Below are 10,764 nucleotides of genomic sequence, written 5' to 3' on the forward strand. Positions count from 1 at the left end.
GGAGCAATCTGGTGAATCTCCTTAACCAAAAGTAAATTGGGGACTAGTGAAAGCAGTATAGAGGTACTAGAAATAGGTAGAAGAAGAAAATTTTGGGATTGCAGACGAATCTCACTGTTCAAGCCCATCCTAGCCGAACAATTCCCATCAAAATTTAAATTACCTGCACTGGACAAATATGCTAGAATAATAGACCCAAAAAGCCATATGGCAAACTTCTGAACAATAATGATGCTACAAAATGTGAATGAATATCACTTATGCCGGGTATTTCCAACAACATTGACAGGACTAGCTCAGAAATGGTATCAGTGCCTCAGACTTGGATCAATACAAAATTTTCATCAACTCACTACCGCATTCAAGAACAAATTCATTTTGTACATCCTACCACAAAAGTTATCTTTGGACCTCTAGAAAATAAAACAACATAAGGGAGAGTCCCTTAGGGAGTTTATTGCTCAGTTCAATGCTGAGGCAATACAAGTTGAAAATTTGGACCATGAAACCACATGTGAAGCCTTAAAAAAGGGAATAAAGAATGTTAAGTTCTTTGATTCTTTAATAAAAAACCTGGCAGTGGATTACTACCAGCTAATAGAGAGGGCTTAGAAGTACATCAGGCTGGATGACAAGTGACAGGCTCTAAAAGAAGAAAGAAAATCCGGGCAAAATAATAATAGGAGATAAAATAAGAAAAATTATAGCTCAGATCGGAGGGTGTATGGCTCAGACCGAAATTTCGAGCGAAGCAGAGAGAGGTTCCATAACAACATAATGTTGAATGAAGCGAGATCAAAAGTCCTGATGTGGATATAAAAGAATGGCGAACAGGTCAAATGGCCGAAGAAACTCAACCCTGACACTTCAAGAAAGAGGGACAAAAGTAAGTTTTGCAGGTTTCAAGAAGATCATGGCCACACCACCGACAAATGTAGGTAGCTTAAAGATAAGATAGAATGATTAATTAGAGATGGTCACCTTAGAGATTTACAAGGGAGAGTTGGGATGAAAGAAAGCCATTTGCCTCTATAAACAAGGATATCACTATAGAAAAAAATAAAAAAGAGTCCAATCGGGGTGATCAATGTGATTGCAGGTGGACCAAATATGGGGAAAACCGATAATAAAAGGCCAACTGAGCCGAGCAACACCTGCAATTGAATAATATTTCTGATCAATAAAAATGAATTGAGCAAGAAGATCATCGCCATCGATCCTAATGGCCATGAAGTAAAACAACCACATTTTAATCCTTTGGTTGTGTCTGTGCAGATGAATAGGTACATAGTACGACGTTTGTTAATCGACACAAGTAGCTCGGTGAATCTCCTGACAAAAGAGGTCTTGGAGAAACTCAAGCATAAACTAAAGGACCTAGCAAAAGTCATTGGTTGGCCTCGGTGATAAAATAATCCCCATTCTCAAAACTATTAATTTGGTAGTGGTCTTAGGCAACGAAGGATACAAGTGGGATATTTACACAGAATTTGTAGTGGTTGATATTCCCCTATCATACAATATTATCCTCGACCACTTATCTTAAATGACAGTGGCATAGTGATTAGCATGCAATGGTTATGTAAGAAACTGCCTACTCCTGGAGGGATAGCAATAGTTTAAAGGAGCCAAAAGTCAGCACAAGAATGCTGTGAGAAATCAATAAAGGTGGTTGGAAGTAAACCTGCTGATTGAGCTACTGGAAAATCAGAGAGTCAGGTCTTACCCAAACTAGTCGACCTAGTGATAGAGGAGGAATTAGAAGAAGGGAAGAAAGTTCACTTCAGTATTGCACTTTTACGGACCGAGTAGAGAAGCAGTGATCTGAAGTTAAAAAATAGAATTATAACATTTGCATGGAATGCGGAGGACATACAAGGAATAGACCTAGTGATAATTACTCACAACCTGAGCGTCAATCCAGAAGTAAAACTGGCTCAACAAAAGAAAAGACATTTCACACTAGAGCACTAATAGATAACTGAAAGTGAAGTTAAAAAAATTATTTGATGCAGATCTGATATGGGAAGTTAAATACCCAACCTGGTAGCCAACATTGTCTTAGCCAAAAAGGAAAATGAAAAATAGCGAATGTGCGTTTACTACACAGACCTCAACAAAGCATGTTTGAAGAATCACTACCCATTATCGAACATCAACAAGTTGGTGGATGCGACAGTCGGGCATGCAATGGTGTCTCTAGTCGATGTTATATCAGGATACCACCAAATAAGGATGGATTTTGAAGATAAAGAGAATACTGCCTTTATGACAAATTCCAGAGTGTTCTGCTCCAAAGCCATGTCGTTCAATCTTAAGAATGCAAGAGCCACTTATCAAAGGTTGGTAGATCAAATGTTCAAAGAACAGAAGAGTTGGATAGTCGAAGTATACATCGATGACATGATCATCAAATCGAAGACCATGCTAGAGACACAGTTAAAGCATTTGACATATTGGATAGAGTAGGGATGAAGTTGAATAAGGAAAATGTACTTTCGGAGTGAAAGTAGGAAAGTTCCTTAGCTTCATGATATCCGAGCAAGGGATGAAAGCAAACCCTGAAAATATGAGCAATTCTTGATATGAGCCCCTGAGCAACATAAAGGAGGTACAACGACTTAACAGACGAATTACAGCTCTAGGAATATTCATGAGTTATTCAGCCAAAAAATGTCTGCCTTTCTTCCGAGCATTAAAAGTAAAAAATAATTTCAAATAGGTAGAAGAATGCCAGGTAGCTTTTAATCATTTAAAACCATTTTTATCATCATCACTTTTACTCGATTCGCCAAAACTGGGCGACATATTGTTCTTTTATCTTGCAGTGACGAAAGAAACCATTAGCTCAGTGCTCATTAGGAAGGAAAAAGGTGAGCAAAGGCCAGTATATTACACTAGCCAGGTGTTAAAAGGGTCCAAACTAAATTACCTAATCTTGGAAAAGCTCGCTTACGTAGTCTTGTCAATAGTAAATAAATTAAAACCATACTTTGAAGCCCATATCATTGAAGTCTGAACAAATTATCCTTTGCAAAAAAATCTTATACCGACTAGAAATGTCCGAAAAATTTAGCAACATGGTCTTCATCCTCGAAGCATATGACATCAGATATGCACCAAGGACAGCACTGAAGGCATAAGTATTCACAGATTTTATGGCCGAATTGATGCTAGTACCCCAAAATGAGGAAAAACCCAAGGAATAATGGAATGTATGGCTAGACGGAGCATCAAGATCATCTAGCATAGGGACAGGTGTAGTCCTAGAGGGACCATATAAAGCTAAGTTAAAATACATGGCAAAGCTAACATTCTGAACAATAAATAGCATAGCAGAATACGTAGCCATCCTCATGGCATTATGAATTATTAAAGAGGTAAGGGCCCAAAAAGTCAACTTTTATTGTGGCTCATAACTAGTTGTTAATCAATTATAGGGAAACTACTGAGTAAAAGACTAGAACTTAGGCAGATACGAGTTACGAATCCAAAACATGTTAGCACAAGTTCAAGCAAATGGTGGAGATGTGAACATTCTCCAATTACTGAGGGAGAAGAACCAAAAAGCAAATACTCTGGAAATAGTAGTAGTAGCAGGCAAACAACACTTCTCCCAACCCATTCCGCTGGAAGAGATAACAACACCAACTATGGACAGAGAATAAGCACCACCGATTGATATTGGAGAAACATGGATGACACCAATTTTTTACTTCCTTGAGTAAGGCACTCTTCCTGAAGATCAACTAGAAGTCGAGACATCACAATATGTGTAATACCCCTCACTTGTCTACTGTGTAGTCAAGCAAGGTGTGCAACATTCGGTGTCAGAGCACCCTATCCTATCTTGTCGTATACAATATTAATTTAATGTCAATTTATTTATAATATCCCATGTGAAGATTTTTTTTTATCACATTTTAATTTTGTGGAGACCCAGATAGAGTCTCCTCTGTTTTGTTAATACATGGTGGGTTCCACCATTCACCTGTTAAAAATAATTTCATATCATATATTATACTATCAATCTCATTCTTTCTATATGCCATGTCATATCATCTCATTATTCATAAAATTTTCAAGAAAGTAAATTTCATTTCATTCATATAAAATTTACATACAATAATATACAATTTATATACCATCCAAAAATTTAATTACATATCTCAAAATGATTTACAACATTTACTTATGTACAATGATCAAAATGCAATATCTAATATATACATGAGCCCTACCAAAATAACTGATGAGGTGACACCGACACTGTAGCAAATCTAATCAATCCTCTATTAGTGCTCTACTGCTACTGCTGCTGGTAGTGATGGTCTCCTGTACCTACGCGAGAAAATAATTCATCGCGCTAAGCATTTCTACTTAGTGGTACAATAATTGAAATAAAAATAACTAAATAGTTGAAATAATTTTTCTACGCATAACTTTATAAAGAAAAATATAGATTTCATGAATTTGAAATCTTTTACACATTTATAGAACTTTAGAAGCAATTAAGATAATCAGGATCTCTTTTTGTTCATTTATGCCATGTTCAGTCTTATTTTCCATATCTGTGATCTCGTCGTGTACTTATTTAAATTTAAGGCTTATTACTCTTATCTGTGCTCAATGTAACGCCTTCACATTGGGCAATTTTGTACAGTCTACTGTTCCGGCGACTAATGTCTGTCCGGACAGTTAGGATATCTAGAACTATATCTGTGACATCTAGAAAATCAATGAACAAAAATAAATAATAATTACATAAAGGTAAAAAGGAAATAAAGAAAACAAAACATAAAAAGTTAAATGAGTCAGGGGTCACAGCGATGGGTAACCGTATCGAGAAGTGACTGCGAGATCAATTATAAGCCTATTTTCGTACAGGACATTGTGACACTGCAAGCCTAAGAATTATTACGAAGCTAGGGTAAATGTGAAAATCACAGAAAAAGGTAGAGAACTAGATCAAATAATTAGATCAGAGTTCTAGAAGAAATACAGTGTTATTGGAAAATCTGATCAAACCGGTAAGGGACAATTTGGTCAATTCACCCTAAGAAGTGACTCTTGGCATAATTGTCCAATAAATGTAGGAAATTGAAATATTAAAAATAAAATTCAAAGTGAAGAGTTTATGGAAAGAAAAGAAAAGAAAATGAAAATAAAACATTGTGACATCATCAAGGAGATATAAGCATGATGCCATAAATATTAATATTTAAAATATGAAAGTGTGGGGATAAATTCTACTAATTAAAAGTCAAAATGAAAAGAACAAAAAAAGGTCTTCATCTTCCTGTCTAGCCGTCCCTCTCCTCTCTCTCCTCTCTCTCTTCCAAACTCCATTAAAGGTCAATTTTGAGCTTGAGAAACCCTAAATTCTACCATAATTCCTCTAGTTTTTTTTTTTTTTTTATAAAATCTTATATTTGGGTCTTGGTGAGAAGCTTGGAACAAGAAAGAAAGGGAGAACGTGAAAGAAATAGAAGATTGGAAATTAAAGAAAAGGTTAGTGATAGTTCTTCAAATTTTTCTTTATATTCATGCTTAGGTAATTGAATTGAGTAAGAAATTGTTGAAAAGTAAAACAAATGAAAAGTTTAGGGACTATATAGAATTCAGCCAACATGTGATGAATTAGGGTTTGATGGTGTTTATTTGAATTGAACATGAATTGTAAGGTGTGGTGATGTAGGAAGCATGAATTGTGAAGTGAGATAGCATGAAATTGTATGAATTATAAAGTAGAGATTAGGGTTTGGGTGAAGTTAGGGTTTTCATGATAGGTTACTCAATTGATGTGGTGATGGTAAATTAAGGTCACATGAAGTGCAATTGATGAGAATTGATGCCAAATGGATGAAAGAAATTTATGGAATTGTAGTGAGTCATTGTGTTAAATTCTAGACTAATGAGTCCAGCTAGGTTAATAGGCCATAAAGTGAATTCTGTTGCTCCAATTGGTGTAAGGCTAATTGGAGGTGAAATTAGACACATAATGCAACATTTTTTGTGAAGAAACCTTGACCTAAAACTGAACACAAAGTGGTGTAAAATTAGGTCAAACCCGGATTAGGCACATTGCCACTGTACAAAGCTGACCATATAAACAGTACTTGTTCTAATGGCCATAACTTGGTGTAGAAAGGTCCAAATGACCTGAATTTTATACCGATAGAAAGCTAAGACATAGAACTACAACTTTTATGAAGAATATAAATCCAAATTCTGATCATAACCTATAAAAAAAGTAAGCTGTAGTCAGCACACCAAAACTGCTAGAACCAAGAAAGTACCCAAAATTCTGGGTTGAACTAATCCGGCCAGCCTTAGAAAAATGACCATATCTTATGCTACAAAACTCCAAATGGAGTTATTCAAAAAGGAAATTAAAGATAAGACAATAAGGACCAACTTTGATGAAGGACACTTAGCCAAATTCCCATAGTAAAGAGACCAATGGAACAGTAGAAAATAGTAAACCAAAACTGAAATTTTGGATTTGCACCTAAGGAAATTAGAAATTGAATTGGCAATCAATGCCAACAAAATTGACATCCAAAATATGGTATATGAGTGCAATTAGAATTAATAAACCTATTAAGTGTGGAAAAGTCAATAATTTTAACTTGAATAGTGCTATAAATAGTACCACTATACACAAAAATGTAAAATACCCTAAATTATAAACTGTAATAGGTAGGATAAGTCTGCAAAGAAATTGTTGGAATTTAAGTATTAGAAATGGATACTGAAATATTTTAAATTTATATGTTTCAGTTAAAAAGGTATCTTCGAAGGAGAAATGTAAGGTAGAGTAAATTAGTCAACAAAGAGGTTTGTGCACAACTAGTTTTAGATTGTTAAAGTTTTGCATATTTTATTTCATTAAAGGATTTTAATTTCTTTATGTATTATGTTTACCAATTATTGAATTTATTTCAATGATTATTGAAATATGTTATGGTATAAATGAGTTTAGTTGTGGGAAAATGATTAAGTTATGATTTTATTTTTGATATGGATTGAATGAATCCAGTTTCAGAAATTTGTGATTGAAATGGGATTTACATGGGAAAAAAAAATATATAAATTGATGTTTTGAATTGTGATGAGCATAAAAAAATTATTGGATATTGGAATTGACATTGAATTGAATTGAATTGTGTTATAATTTATGCTCACAAAAAGGACAAAGAGATTTATGATATTGTTTTATATCTCACTATAAATGTTTGACTAGATTATTATCCGTCTCTCTCATTTATTGAGGAGACAATGGAGTTAGCTTTATTTTGATTACCATGGTACGTGCACAGGCTTAGATTTTCCTCTTATTAGAGGTTAGATCTAAGTTTTTCATTGGCCCTTTCGGAAGTTACATTATTGTGGTGTATACTATGTACGATGATTCGACCTCCCCGACCATAGGGAGTTAGAATCCCGATTCAATCTCCCCGACCATAGGGAGTTAGAATCGCTCTGAAGATGGCCCTTACGGATTAGTCTTGCATAGTTAGTGAAATAAAGAATGGGTTTTGAATCCTAAGAATTGTGATTTCAAATGGGATTTATGCATAATTGATTTTATTGAAATTAAGATTTATTTCCATAAATTACTGGAATTACTTTAAATATTCAGTTATGATTTGATAAATTGAAATTCTTGAGCAAAGTCATTTTAACAAATGATTTATTTTATTGGTAACGAATATTTTGATTTTTGGAATTTTGATTGAATTTCAAGATTTCCAAATTCTTTGCTAAAATTTTGGCAAGGTATTGTATATTATATTTTAAATTATAGTTGTGTACTACTGAGTTCACCATTCAGCGATAGCTTTGTATGCTGTCGCAGATGAAAGTAAAGATAAAGCAGCTGAGTAAGATTTCCGGTAACTGCTCCTTGAAGACTCATTGGGATTAGCTTAAGGTATATTAGAGGTATACCCTTGTACATTAGATTTTGATGTATTCATGTAATTATATGTATGTAAATTGTTGAGCAGTTATACAAAAACTCTTGTAATATTATTTTGGTATGTAATGAAATCAAATTATTGTAATATTAATTGGAGAATTTCTTTACTTGTATATTTTTTGTAACATTAATTTTATTATCCTAATGAGTATGATATTCAAATTTCCTCTTGAGTTTTGAAACCCATGTATGGCTTGAAAATTGAATTGAGCTGATTGTGTTGAATTGGGATATGAAAATGATTTGTATTGGAGTTGTGGTTGAGAAAATATATTGGAAGTGTTTTTCTTTTCAGGTTTAAGAACTGTTTTCTCAAAATACAGTTGGCACTCTACCGAAATTTGAAAAAAATTTTGTAATACCAGATTTTAATTGAAAATTTGATTTATAACTTAGTGTCAATTAAAGGTTTTTAATACTTGATAAAAATTACCCACCAACTTAAAAATGAATGGAAATTGTTTAAAATCCCTTGTAGTATATTTAATAGGTTACCAGTAGGTGAAATACGGTAATTCATTAAATGTACTACGGGATCATGTTATACCTTACGAAGGAGTAGGGTGTGACACCCAAGTAACCTATAATAAACTATAAAGACTGGATATATGGGAGTATACTAGTTAAACATCCGTATGTCTAATATGTATACATATGTCATGTCAGGCATAAGGCCAGCGGACAGGCATAAAGCCAGAAATAATAATAGGTACAATGGCCAACGGGCAGACATAAAGCTAGTAGAATAACTATATCAGACATATATTGTCTATCAATGATTATTCCTGTGGGCAGTACTGCTATTTGTAGTCCCTAATTAATATACCAATTGATCCAAGCTATATACATAAATCTATGTATACTTTGGGCAAAATTAAATGTTATTAATTACTTATGATCTTATCATTTTATGTCATGCACTATCAATACTTTATAGTAGTTTCATGTCAATTTATAGTGGCAAAATAGGTTCTCCCTTCATTTTCATGTAACTTATACATTTAACATTCATATAAATAATTTACATGTCATGCATCAAATAATATCTTTAACCTTTCTTTAGGTTCAGATTTGGTGTCTTATCTTCTCCTAGTAAATTGGCCAAGATGTGGCCACTGTTTGGCTACACTTCCTTCATGGAATTTGTCTCTTTATATATTCTATTTGTTTTCCTTTTTAAATCATGTCATTTGGAGTTTTAGAACTTAAGTTATGGTTAAATAACCACAACTGGTTTATTGTCTTTTTCTGGGTCCAGAATTAGATAGATTCTGGAGTCAATTTTTTTCTAATTAATTGAACATGTTACAGCCACTTTTAAGCCTAATGTTCTTCATAGAAGTTATTACCCTATGTCTTATGATTACTCAAAATTTTGAATTATAATTTTTCAGGTTTTATAGAATTAATTATAGCAAATTAACTGGCCAAGACTTAGGTATCCTGTATCTACAAGATTCCAGGTTCAGGTCAGTAGATTTATCTCCTATTTTAGGGTTCTTATACTCAAAATTTGAGAAAAGTTTTCAAATTAAAGTTGAAGCCCTATTTCTCAGGTTTCTAGAACAGTTGGGCTCATCCCATTTGGAGTTTTCTACTAAAAGTTATGGTATAAACACTATTTTGGAGTCAAATGGTTATTTGGTTCATTTCAGGTTTTAGTATGCTGATTTTTCCTAGCTATTTGGCCTAGTTCCATTAGGTTCTGGGTTTCGATCAAAATATCAAAGTTGTAGATCTATGTCTTATAAAAATTTTGGCACTGGCTTCATTGCATTTGCAATTTTGTAAACCAGTTATAGCCTTTTTGCTAAAACTGGTCGAGTAAGCCTAAGTTTAGAATTTTTGGGCAGTTTGGTTCTGAATAGTTTTGTTGACCTAACTTGTACTAGCAAATTAATTTGGTTAAAGGCAGATCTGGGTTCTATGATCTTCATGAAAAATGTTCTCCTATGTCTAACCTTTCCAATGGTATAAAAATCAGGTCATTCTGACCTTTTTAGAGAAAGTTATGGCCAAATGAATACTGTTCATTTGGTCATTTTTCTGGATTTAGATTATGGTCATCCGAATTCAAGCAGTAATTAGGTCAAGTTGTGGACAATTTTTGGGCATGATTTCTTCATAAAAAATGGGGCATTTTGACCGTAGTTTCATCTTGAATTGGCCTCATACCAATTGGAACAATACAATTCAATTTATGGCAGTTCAAACATGCTGGACCCATAGGTCCATAATTCCTGCATGAAAAATTAACAATCCCAATTTAATTTCTCCCAACTCCCAAACTTCAATTAGCATTCATAACACTTCTAATGATCAACAATTCATCTCAACAAAGGTCAAATTCCAGCCATAGCACAAAATCTCCAATTTATGGTCAAAACCTTAATTTCAATTTCATAATTCAATCAAATTCAATCCCTACAACTTCTAATGCATATAATCTTATCAAGCATCATCATTGAACTAATTTACATCAATTAAAAACATCAAACTCCAATTAATCTCATGGCTGCCGATATTAGAGGTATTCAATTCCTTATTAATTTCTTTCAATTTCATGAAATTCCAATCTAATTTAGCATGCTTACAATACCTAGAAGTAAAAGAAAAGCTTATAGTGCACTAACCTTTTTTGTATCCAGCTTAGACTTGCTAAACTTTAAATTTTTCTTCACTTTTTGGCTGCCACTATTTTCCTTATGGTGTGGGATTAATTTTTAATGAAGATGACTTAGGGTTTTAGGGTGAGAAAAGGGAGGGAATTTGAACTTAGA

The sequence above is a fragment of the Hevea brasiliensis genome, chromosome 2, assembly GCF_030052815.1.
Source record: "Hevea brasiliensis isolate MT/VB/25A 57/8 chromosome 2, ASM3005281v1, whole genome shotgun sequence".
In the NCBI taxonomy this organism is placed as follows: domain Eukaryota; kingdom Viridiplantae; phylum Streptophyta; class Magnoliopsida; order Malpighiales; family Euphorbiaceae; genus Hevea; species Hevea brasiliensis.